Below are 13,123 nucleotides of genomic sequence, written 5' to 3' on the forward strand. Positions count from 1 at the left end.
ATACTGTATTCTATTCTATCTTTTCAGTCGTATTTTTTTCGTTGCGTTTTAGATGACATAGCCACAGGCAACTTTATACCCTAGGTTTAAATGTAAACTACGTAAACGTTATGTTTGTAGCCGACTTAACATTACTAATGTATCCATTTCAACTAATATGTAGGCATGTGTATCTGGATCCATACTATACTTATTTATAATGTTCTCACATTCAAAGAATATTTCACAGAATTGTCTAAAATACCTCTCAGCTTGTGCGGGATGTATCATAGTCTGCGTTTGACCAAAATTCATAGTAATTGATATGTAATAATCTATAACAGTAACAGATTTGCATTATGTCGTTTATTACCCCGCAACCGTTTGATGAATGTGTATTCCTGTTATATTTTTGTCCTCTCATAATATGTATGAGGTAGGTAGAGGTGAATTTAATGTTTAAGACGGTTAATAACACCAATATAATATTATTTGTTATCCGATAGAATTTGTTTTATATGGCTACCCATTGGCGCAATATATATAGTCAGTATTATCAGTTATTTTAATTAAATTTTATTGTATATAATCTTTTAGTTTAAACTATTATTTTTGAGTACAAAAAGCTACACAAAAGCATCTTATAAATTTGTACTGAGTCTACGTAGGTACCATAGTGTTATAGTTTTGATGTTCGCGCTTTTTTCTGACCTTTCCCATCCGCCTAAGTAGGTACGTTAATATTAATCACCCGCTCAATTAAATGAATTTTAAGAATACATCAATTCAGTTACTTCTTGGAGATCTAAACTGTTTTTTCATTTAATCGATTCTAAAAGAATATAATATTTGAAAGCCTCATAATTATTTTGCAAAATACATGAATTTCCATAAAAGGAACGTTATTACAGGCATATTCTTTACAATATACCTACGTTTTAATGTAGCATCTATAATATGAAAGTCCCTTTCATAAAATATAACGGGGTCGGTGGGCACCTTATTATCGAAAATTGCTTCCGTTCGATTAATTTCATAAAGCAATTAAATACTCCATTGGACCTAATGAGAATTCGTTTCCATGGCGGAAACCTATTTTATTAGGTACCTACCCTTTAAAATAATTCTCAAAAGGACGCAATACTAATAATAAAATAAAAATTGCTGTCACCAGGTAACGCCACTTATAATTGGGAGAGAAACGTTTTTAATAACCATTTTTATTATTAGTAATTAAGCTTAAGCGTTGGACTATCACGCCGTGGGTCTCAGGTTCGAATCCTGGGTCTGGCAAGTACACATATTGATTTTCAATTTGTGTATGAGTCAGGGTATGGACCTAATAGGTTGAGCAAGTGGCTGACATCCATTTCTCGTAAAAACAAAATCTGTTAATACAAACCTCTACTCTGTGGAGGCCCATATGATCCTATTAGGATCGGACATGGTCGGAGAGAGAAAAATATAATATCATTTAAATATTTGTTTTCTTTTCTGTTTCAGATTTTGATTGAAGTCAAATAAAGATTCTGCATTCTTCAACGTAAGTATTTAAATAGATTTTTGTACGTGCATAGTTTAGACACATCAGAAACATACTTGTTGGAAAAAATATTTGTGCCGAATTGGTCTTGATCTTGCTTTACAAGAAATCTGAGTAATGCGCTTTACTTATTAAGCAATAATATTATGTTGAATACTAATCACGTTAAAACATTTAATGCGCCCGAGTTGTTATCCCAAATTCCGTTACCTATTGGCGACCATACTTTGTGATTTCAAATCAAGGTATTAACAATGTGACATGTGTACTTGACTTGATTCTTATGTGGCATCAGGATCTCATAACTTTTAACGTATTTGTACTTGCTAATGATTTTCAATTAAACCATTTTTATTCAGTGAATAATACACAAGATTTAAGAATGTAGCATTCGTTATTAAACACACATCATATTATGCAACATCATATAAAAATACATATTTATAAACACGACAATTTATTACAAACATAACACTATACAAGGAACATAAAAATATCACACATATACAGGACACGAAGCACTGAGAGCCTATCTGAACATATTTAAATTGAAGGATGATCACTGCTGTATATGTGACGGCTAAAACACATCTCATCAGTGTGGTATGTCATCAACAACTGCCTAATTTTAGAAAAGGAACGATTTTTAGGAAACATAATCATAAAATTGACCTCCAATTACCGCACGAAATATTAAACAACAAAATATCTAATTCTGGTCGTTAAAAAAATTAAAATAAAATAACTTACCACAGACTCACTTCACCTAAAACTGTAATCGAGCAAATGCAGTATGTAAATAAATCTACGTAATTAGTAATTATCTCTTTGATCACCCTGTACGAAAAAGCAAAGACACGGTTCGTAATAAATTAATAAAAAAATACATATTAAAAGAAATGAAACATGTTTGTTCCAACCGAGTTCGAAAAGTCACTAGTATCCGTTTGGTAGCTGTTTAATTAGTACCGAATTTTCTTTGTCCCTACCATGTAATGTAAACTCTTTAGCGGAACGATAACGAACACCATAATCAAAGATGTTTTTCTTTCAAGAAATTCCCGAGAGGCATGCAAGCCGGTTTTTGTGCAGGGTATGTAGTACATACGCCCGCCTTCTTCCCGTCGAATCCTAGGGGAAAGTCAACCCTCATTTAATATCGATCCTTAAGTTTCCCTCCCTCGTGCCCCCCTCTGAGTGGAAAATTGGGTAGTATGTTAATTTGGATTGGATGTGGTTTTCGAAGTCGGCGCGGGGCTGGGAAATGTCATTTGAATTAATGTTTCAACGAGACAAACGTAATTATCAGGTATCACACACAAATACTAGATATGTATCGTATTCGCTCAAGGCGTCAAAGTTTTCAAGTGTAACGTATTTATTTGTCTAGTGGATTTATCAATTAAGTAAATTGAACCGCCATCTTATTTATGCTGCCATGTTTCAATGGTGACTATGCATTTTTCAACCAGAGTTTAAAGAAGTTCTTATGAATAATTCTATGTACAATCTATATTAAACAAAAGTATTTGAAATGAATATCGAATGAGGGTACAAAGCGCATATCAATTAGAATTTAAATGTCAACTTTATTTGGAATTAGAAAGGTGAACAACGATATACACGAAATAAAATAGAAACTATGTGTCAAATATTTAAAAAAAATTATTCAACAAAAACCCCGTAAACATGTAAAATTCAAATATTGTATTCTAGTAAATAGTGAATTCTAGTACCCCTAACATAAATAGGCATGGCCCCCACAAGGGCTCTAGCTTAGGGGCCCGGGCTTAAGGGGGGCCCGGCATAGCGGGTCGACCAGATAAATAAGATAAACACATATCTTAAAATTATTACTCTAATAGTAAAAAAGCCGCCTGCAGCGCTATTTTATTTCGGGGCTATTACCATTTTAAAAAATAAGGTTGTGCGATGCTATTTTTGATTGTTGTATGCTGATATTCGACATAATTCGATGTGTTAAAAAAACACTAAAATACACTGAATTTTATTTGACCTCCGTTCATTTGGAAATCGTCACTATAGGGCGTCAGATTGCCTTTAGCGATAGGTAGGGGGTCCTGCCAAAAATTCTGGCCTAGGGGCCCGCTTCAGGATGTGGGGCCCATGTGGATAGGTATATCATATACTTAATTAAAAAAATGATTATTGTTCAATTATAGTGGACTGGCTTTGCCACAAACTCTCGAGTAAGACGTACATCGTGTAGCTCCCGGGTCTTTTGTGCTTTAAAAATCGAAAAGTCATCCGATTTTGAAAAAAAAAAGGTTTCTCTGTTTTGGCTCATGAATGTCAACCTGGTGATACAAAACTTTTCCGAGAGATTCCTCCGGAAAGCCGTAAAACCGGAAAATCTTTTTGAATGTTAGTTTTTTGATAAAGTGTCGCGAGAAAGTGTTTCAGAAAAGTCGGTTTTTGCTCCCAGGCGTCGACGGGAGCCCCCTTGCATTCGAAGTCGTCGGAAAGTTTTCGGAAAATCTCAAGGTTCTTCGTGAATCGAGTGAAAACCATTTTTTTTTTGTCTTTTTTGTGCTATTTGTGACATTGTGAAGGCCCCCTTTGGGCTATAGTGATAAATTGTTTGTGGAATACAGGCGTATGTGCCCTCAACGTTTTGGTGTTTGTCCGAAGAAATTCGGTTCAGACCAACCGATTCTAGCTCCAAAAAACCATAATTTGTATTGTACCATTCCCCGAACACGTGCAAATTATTCATGTTTTGATTTGAACGATTTCCAGAACTTTCTCGAATGATCTGGAAGAATCGAATTTCGAAATCCGCATAGCAATTACACTTAACTGCAAATCCTTCTAGAAGTTTCTCGAAACTACTGGAGGAAATCGAAAACTTCGAGGGACTTTTTTATTAATAATATTACTTGCATATATATTTTAAGTTTAAATTTAATTTAGATTATTTTATTGAATTGAATATTATCATTTACCTAGTTTCTTTAATAAAGAATATATATTTTATATATATTTTTTAGAAATATTTTTTAATTTTTTTTTATAATTCTAAAAAAGGATTTTTTAAATAGTTTTTTAATATTTTTTTTAAATAACATTTTTTTTTTTTTTTTAAATATTTTTTTCAATAATTAAATATTAACAATGGAACTGGAGGCAGTCGTCGCGGAGACTTGGTCTCTCGCAATCAAGCTTGAATCCAGCAAAGCCATACTGGAAGATCGTGCCTCCTACATAAACGCGGTTGCCGCTGCCACTGGTGACGCAGTCAGTGAAGGAACCAAGTATTCTTGGAGCGACGTCACTCGAAAAGGCGCCAAGCCGGTCAGACAGACTTCTCCGGAATGGCCAATTGTGCCACCAACAACCGCCGCAAGGCCCGGCGTGTTCTTTTTTCCTACACAAGAAGGAATGGAGTCTCCGGCCACTAAAGAAGTCGTCAAGAAAGCCATCGTGCCCGCGGAACTAAAAGTCCAAATAACGGGCTTGAGAATGGTACGTGGAGGTGGGGTAATCATTCACCCCAGAACCGAGGAAGAGGCCAAACGACTGGCCGCCGCTCCTGGTCTAAAGGAGGCCGGTCTCCGGGCTGAAATCGCAGGAAAAAGGCTCCCGCGGATAATTGTATTCAACGTGCCGGTCAAGACGACGGAGGACGACCTTAAGGAAGCCATTAAGGCCAACACTCAAGAGGTCACGGGTCTCCCCTCGGAGGCATACCGCCATGTTAAACTGAGCCACAGGGCAGGCCCCAGAATCGGAAAATGTCACATGGTGATATCGGTCCCGGCAAAGGTGAGGGAAGCGCTCATCAATGACGGGCGCATATATATGGGATGGGAATCCTTCCCAACCAAAGACTTTTGTGGCGTCGTCAAGTGCACAAGGTGTCACTTATACGGCCACATGGCAAAGAATTGTTCGGCGAGAAGCGCCACATGCGGCCATTGCACCGAGGAAGGACACGATAGGGCTGATTGCCCTAATATTAAGGCCCCCGGAAAGTGCCCGGCCTGCGCCAGGCACAAGAAGCCGCATCAACATGCAGCGATCGACCCTGATTGCCCAGCGCGCAAGTACGCAATGGCACAGGAGCGGAACCGAACGGATTATTCGATTCAATGATTCGGTTCGGTCAGTTAAATGCGGGCAAAGGGAAGGCTATAACGGCGGAGCTGATCAAGACGGTTCGGGAAATGGACATCGATTTGGTCCTGGTGCAGGAGCCTTACTCCTACGGCCCCAACCTGGGTTTCAGTGGGGGTCGGGTAATGCACCACGGCCTGGGGTCCATGGCCTGCATCTTCGTTGCGAATCCTACCCTAGTGGTGCTACACCTTGCCCACTTGTCGAGCGAACTCTTTGCCGTAGCGGAGGTCTCCGACCGATCGGGGAACTCCATTGTGGTGGTCTCTTCTTACTTTAAATTCAGCGTAAACATCCTGAAATGCGTCGAGCAGCTCGATAAAATTCTGGTTGCATGCCGCGGCAAACAGATTATAGTGGGAGCGGACGTTAATGTTCAATCATGGCTGTGGGCCCCCCGGGGGCCGCGGTCTGGCCGGGACAATCCGGCGCCCCTCGAGGAACTCGTGGCAACTCACGACCTGACGGTGCTGAATAACTCTAATGGTCCAGCCACATTCTCTACCAACAATGGGGAATCTCACATTGATGTCACTTTGATATCCAATGGTTCTGCCGGACGCGTCGTGAACTGGACTGTCCATTTGGAAGCGTCAGCAAGTGACCACCGTCTGATCACGTTCGCCTACAGGACCGAGAGGGGCCACGCGTCTCTCGCTCCACTTGTGAGCGAGTCACTGCCGAGGCGTTTCAGGACCAAGGGAACCGACTGGGTACGTTTTGACCGCGACTTTGCTGAGGGTCTGGACAGGATGGCCTCGCGCCCTCCGCCAAAGGACATGCACGCTGCGGCTGAGGACCTCACGAATCTCATTATTGAAAAAGCGGAGGGCACTATCGGAAGGACGACCCCGAGACCGCCGAACCTCGCACCCTGGTGGAAGCCGAGACTGACAAGACTGAGAGACACGATGAGGAGGGCCAGAAGGGCCTTACAAGCAGCGCGAAGATCGCTGGAGGGGCCGCTGCACGCGGACCATCCGCTTGCGGTCACCTACAGGACCACTAGACTCAAGTTCAAAAAGGCAATCAGTAAGGCTAAGAAGGTGCACTGGAGAGAGTTCGTCACTGAAATGGGTGGCAATGATCCGTGGGGCCCCCCCTTCCGCGTGATGAAGCTGGGCTTACGGCCCGGAAAAGTCATGTCGGCGGTACGGCGCCCCGACGGATCGTTCACCAATAGCTCTGAAGAGTCCGCCACAGTCCTGTTGGATGCCCTTATCCCGCAGGACAACGAGTCGCTCGACATTGACAACGACCGATTTCAGCAGCCTCGCGTCTATGCGCTGCTCCCCTTAAACACTCCGCGATCCGCAGCCACTACCATGTCCGAGCTAAGGATCCTGTTTGCCAGCCTCCCGATTGGCAAAGCCCCGGGGCTTGACTGCATAGATAACGCGCTAGCGAGAAGGGCGTGGTCTCTTGCCTCACACGAGATCACGCAACTCTACAAAGAATGCATGAGTAGTGGCATATTCCCCGACTGCTGGAAAAAGGGTCATCTCACGGTGATCCCCAAAGCCGGCAGTCGCCCTCCTTGTGACCCGAAAGCGTATAGACCGATTACGCTCCTTCCCGTCTTCGGGAAGATATTAGAAAGATTGATAAACAGCAGGATTGAGTCCCACCTGTCGGAAAACTGTCCAATCTCGCAAAGACAATTTGGGTTTAGACCCGGAAAGTCCACCGAGGATGCGATTCGCTTTGTGATCGATTCTGTGGAGAGCTCTGGCAAGGACCTCGTTGCCGGGATTTTTCTCGACATAGCGGGCGCGTTTGATACTGCGTGGTGGCCCTTGGTTCTGGCAAAGCTTAGGCTGAAACAGATCCCCGGGGACCTCTTTGCCTTAGTTCAAAGCTACTTCAGCAATAGGGAGATAACCTACGACTCCGGCCCCAGCCTGATTCACAGGAGGACCACCATGGGGTGTCCCCAGGGCTCCGTCCTCGGACCCCTTCTGTGGAACATTCTGTTTGACGACGTTCTGTCCCTGCCACTGCCTCCGGGCTGCACGCTCGTTGCGTACGCCGACGACTTGCTCCTGCTTGTTGGGGCGACCAGCCGACCGGCACTTGAGCGTGCAGCCACGGACGCCTTGGGCAGAATCCTTAATTGGGGGTTGCTGAACAAGCTGACCTTTGCCCCGAGCAAAACGGAAGCTGTCCTCCTCAGGGGTAGTTCTCGGGTCAACATAACTCGACGGCCGCCCACGGTTCGTTTTGGCCAGACCTCAGTGCGTTTCTCCGAAAGGGTTACGTATCTGGGAGTAATTCTTGATGACAAGCTGTCTTTCGTTCAAATCGGGGTCCAAATTACAGGGATCCGAAACGTGAGAAACGGAGGAATTATTGTTCACCCCCGCTCCGAAGTCGAGGCCACGGCCCTCGTTAAGGCCATGGAGACCTCGGAGGCTGCCCTAAGAGCTGAGCTCGCCGGGAAAAAACAGCCTCGGGTTATTATTTTTAATCTCCCTTCAACCCTTACAGAACCCCAGCTCCGGGAAGCCATCTACACCTCCACCAAGGAGCAGACTGGTCTGCCGGAATCGGCGTACAGGGATATTCGACTCAGCCACAAAGCTGGCCCGAAGACCGGCAGATGTCACTTCGTGGTTTTCGTCCCTGGTGCAATTTGGTCTGCCCTTTTGGTGGAGGACAGGCTGTATATGGGATGGGAATCCTTCCCATTGAAGGACTTTGTGGGGGTAGTGAAGTGCAACATGTGCCACCTTTACGGCCATATGGCAAAGGGATGCAATTCAAAGACTCCCACATGCAGCCACTGCACTGCTTCCGGCCACGATCGCGCAGACTGCCCTCACAAGGAGATCCCACCCAAGTGCGTAGCCTGCTACAAGCACAAACAGCCGCATGACCATCCCACCAATAGCCTCGAGTGCCCTGCAAGACTCCACGCCGAGTTGCGCGAAAGGGCTATGGTGGACTACACTGCCGCTCGATGATCACCTTCGCCCAGTTGAACGTGAACTTGAGCGACGCCGGCTCTGCGGAGTTGATTGAGGTTATGCAGGCCGCCGGCATGTCGCTGGCGCTGGTGCAGGAACCGTACCACTGGGGTTCTGAAAAGGGCCCCAGGCTCGCTGAAAAGGGACTTAGGTGCGCGGGCCTCGTTGTCAGCGCCAGTTGTACAGAGCCAAAGGCCTGTATATTCGCTCTTGACCCTCGCCTTGGCGTGCTGTCGCTCTCGCATCTGTCGACTGAGCTGGTCGCGTGTGCAGACGTCAGCTTACCCGGAGGAGGCAGCGTGGTGGTTATTTCCGCCTATTTCAGCTTTAAGAGTACAAAGGAACACGTGGTATCGCTGCTTGACGGCATCCTCCGCGCAGTTGCTGGCAGGGATGTCATCATCTGTGCGGACGCCAACTCGCAGTCCCCCCTCTGGGCGCCCGTGGATCTCCCCTTGTGCGACGCGGACGTCATCGAGGAGCTGGTGCACCAGCACAACCTGGTCGTCCTCAACGATCCGAATAGCATGCCGACTTTCACGTCGCATGCAAACTCCGGAAGCACTCACATCGACATCACTCTTGCCACTGAGTCCGTCGCGAGACGTATCAGGGGCTGGAGGGTCCATGCGAGCGCCTCCATGAGTGATCATCGGTTGATCACTTTTGAGCTGGCCGCTGACTCCTCGCACGATGGCGTCTCTGACGTATCCCCTTCCCCGCCCACGCGTTTCAGAACGCGTGACGGGAATTGGGAAAAGTTTGAAAAGGCGCTCTCCAAAAAGCTTGATAGGACTTCGAGATACCGTTTTCCGGACCTGCACTCGGCCGCTTCACGACTGACTGCAGATATCACCGGAGCAGCCGAAGCTTCACTCGGACGCTGCAAGCCCAAGCCACCCAGCCAGTCGCCGTGGTGGACGCAGCAAGTTTCGAACCTGCGCGACTTTTTCAGGAAAGCACGCAAGGTCCATCAACGTGCGCGCCGACTCAAGCAACCACCTGCCTCTATTGATCTTCTTGCATCCATGGCTAAGTCCGCCCGATACGACTATAAGAAAGCAATTACTCAAGCCAAGAAGGACTACTGGAGGAACTTCGTCACCATCGAGGGGGGTTCGGACCCTTGGGGTCCTCCATACCGTGCATTAAAGCTTGGTCTCAGACCGACGAGCCTCTTGTGCGGTATCGAGAAACCGGGTGGCGGATACACCAGTACCGAGTCTGAAACGGCTGCGGTCCTGCTCGAGGCACTCATCCCCCTGGATGACGAGTCCAGGGACGATGCCATCATGAGTATGGTCCGCTTTGAGGCTTCTCTTCCTATCGACACGGACCATTCATCGTTGCCCTCTGAACAGGAGATCAATCGCATCATTAGAACGTTGATTGTTGGCAAGGCCCCAGGCCCGGATTGCATTGACAATATACTTGTCAAACGCACATGGGCCATCGCCGCGCCAGAAATTACCAAACTTTTCAGTGACTGCATCAAGAGCGGCACGTTCCCCGACTGCTGGAAGCGGGGCTTACTGAAGGTAATCCCCAAAGCCGGCGGTCGAGAACCGTCAAGCCCCAAAGCCTACCGTCCTCTAACACTCTTGCCGGCTCTCGGTAAGGTGCTGGAGAAACTTCTGTGCTACAGGATTGAAGCCCACCTGGAAGAGCATGCGCCGCTTTCTGAAAAGCAATTTGGTTTCAGAAGAGGCAAATCAACGACAGACGCCATAAGAAACGTGATTGCCATCGCTGAAAATTCTCGCCGTAAATACGTCCTAGGAGTTTTCCTGGACATTGCAGGTGCGTTTGATAGTGCATCCTGGCCTCTTATACTTCAAAAGCTTCGGCTCAAGAGACTACCAGGAAATTTGTTCGCGTCGATTCAGAGTTATTTCACGAATAGATCGATCGAGTTTCGTGTTGGTTCTACCACAATAGAGAGGCGCACCAGCATGGGCTGCCCCCAGGGCTCTGTCCTCGGGCCCCTTCTCTGGAACGTGCTCTTCGACGATCTCCTTAGGATCCCGCTTCCAACCGATTGCACTGTCATCGCCTACGCTGACGATGCGCTGCTGTTGGTGGAGGCCGACAGCAGGGCGAAGATTGAGAGTGCCGTCGGCGAAGCCTTAAAGTCAATTGAGGCGTGGGGTAAAGTAAGCAGACTATCTTTCGCACCTTCCAAGACAGAAGCCATTGTCCTGAAAGGACCGGGACGACTAAACTGTAAGCGGCCACCCACAGTCCGCTTCGGTGACACGAGAGTGAAAGTGTCAAAGATCGTCACCTACCTGGGCGTCCAAATGGACACTATGTTAAATTTCCATCATCATGCCTTTACCCAAGTCTATAAGGCTGGGAGGGCCTTCCAGAGGGTGGGCCGTATGGCTGGTGATGGATGGGGCTTAAAAGTAAGGGCGCTTAAGATTGCCTATGGCGCCATTTATATGGGGATTGCCGCCTACGCTGCTAGTGCGTGGTGCTTGCGTATCCCGAAAAGTGTCAAACTTAGAAGCACTCTTTTAAGCGGACAGCGCAGCGCGCTGCTTTCCATAACCAAGGCCTACCGAACAACTTCTACGGCCGCGCTCCCGGTCCTGGCCGGCATTCTCCCACTAGATCTGCACATACAGGTCAGCGGCGCGTCAACGATGCTCTTCAAAGGCGAGGAGGCCGTTGTTGGTGACTTTCACCTAGCCCCGCCTCCTCGGCTTGTTGCTGAAAAAGTAACCTCGTTGAAGCGGACAATACGTCTCATGACGCTTGACGCGGCGTGGAAGACCTGGCAGCGACGGTGGGATGAATCAACCAAGGGCCGGCACACATATATGTTTTTTCCAAATATTAAATGGCGATTGGAGATAACCAAATATCTGACTCCTGACCATCACACCAGTCAATTTGTGACTGGACACGGTGGGTTCGCTGGCAAGCTCTTTGAGCTTGGACTTGTAAGCCGTCCGACATGTCCATGCGGAGGGGAGATTCAGGATGCCAACCACATCCTCTGGGAATGTCTTAGAATGTGCTCCGAACGGGAGGAGATGCTCAGGTCGGTCCAACCAGCTGTTGGGCCCATCGGGCCGTCCGACTTGGTTGCTACTAAGGCCAATTATCTTGCATTTAAAAAATTTGCGGCGTCTTACTGCGGGCGTGAAGATCTCTTCACATAATTTTTGCTGTCCGTATGATTAGCTTCATTATTTTGTTTTATATACACTAGAATCATTTTTATTTTGATAATTTCCCTGTGCTCTTCTCTCCCCGGCACTTTGCATTAGAAAGTAACTTTAAACTCAGTCAGAGCTCACTCTGAGCGTAGCAACCTTAGTCCTGGGTATCTCCTCCTAGGGCATTCCCGGTCTAAAACTTAACTAGATGCTTCACATCGCCAATGTAGGGTCACGTGATACGCCCGATTAAGACCGGGTGTGGTGCGTGGCGGGTTTTGGTTTGGAGGGATTAACTTCAATATTTCGTTCACCACGCCAAGACGGCCGTCTCTAAGGCCAATTCGGCCTATCAGAGAATGGCCCGAATGGCGGGCAGCAATTGGGGACTTAAACCTAGAGCCCTTAAGGTTGCATACGGCGCAATTTTCATGGGAATTGCCGGTTACGCCTCCAGCATTTGGCATTCTCGAGTAAACTCCTTAACTCTCGTGAGACGCGCACTATTAAGCGGGCAGCGACTTGCGCTGATCTCGCTTACCAAAGCCTACCGCACAACTTCTACTGACGCGCTTGCCGTACTCGCGGGGGTGCTACCCCTCGATCTGCACGTCCAAGTCAGAGGATCGATCACCCTCCTCTTGAGGGGGATCAGCACAATACTCGCCGGTGTCCATCTGACACCACCGCAGAGATCCGAGGACGTTCCTTACAGGAAGACTGTAAGTGACATTGTGTACAAGACCGCATTTGCGGCATGGCAGGCGAGGTGGACCGCCTCCCCCAAGGGGCGGCACACTTACCGTTTTTTTCCAGACGTATTCTGCAGGCACCAAACTAGAAGACTCCAACCTTCGCACTGGATTAGCCAGTTCCTCACCGGCCATGGCAACTTCGCCGCCAGACTCCACGAGTTTGGCTTGATAGTAAGTAGATGGGCCGGGTTGTACCTGCGGGCATGACCACCAAGATGTTGAACACATCCTCTGGGATTGCCCGCTTATGGAATTCGAACGAGCGGAGCTGTTTGCCAGGGTCCGTCCTCACACGGGCCCAATTGGTCATGGAGATCTGGTAGCAACCGAGGCCAACTTTGCGGCATTTGAGAAATTTGCAGCGTCGTATGGGGAGCGGGATAGTCCCGACTCTTCTGTAGACTCATCCATTTCAATTCGTGACACTCAGTATGCGGGTACACAAAGCGCTTAACGTCAGCGGACAGCAGAGCCAGTCCAAAAACAAACATTTTCTTTCTTAACTTTCTTCTTTCAGCACTACGGTGCATAGTTGCAGCATCAGTCCCGTGCGGCTCCGTCTCGGGACGGAATGAG

General features: G+C 47.1%; 1 protein-coding gene across 1 annotated transcript in view; it reads left to right on the plus strand.

The window, feature by feature from the left end:
- The first annotated feature begins 1,482 nt into the window (after positions 1-1,482).
- Positions 1,483-13,123, plus strand: part of LOC147072266 (uncharacterized) — a 112,817-nt gene continuing 101,176 nt past the window's right edge. The window contains exon 1 of the mRNA XM_085947596.1: positions 1,483-1,522. The gene's annotated coding sequence lies outside the window, so the exon portion shown is untranslated. The remainder of the gene's footprint in view (positions 1,523-13,123) is intronic.

Source organism: Rhyacophila brunnea, unplaced genomic scaffold (assembly GCF_057557595.1).
Source record: "Rhyacophila brunnea isolate RB1 unplaced genomic scaffold, BYU_Rbru_1.0 scaffold_2, whole genome shotgun sequence".
Classification (NCBI taxonomy): domain Eukaryota; kingdom Metazoa; phylum Arthropoda; class Insecta; order Trichoptera; family Rhyacophilidae; genus Rhyacophila; species Rhyacophila brunnea.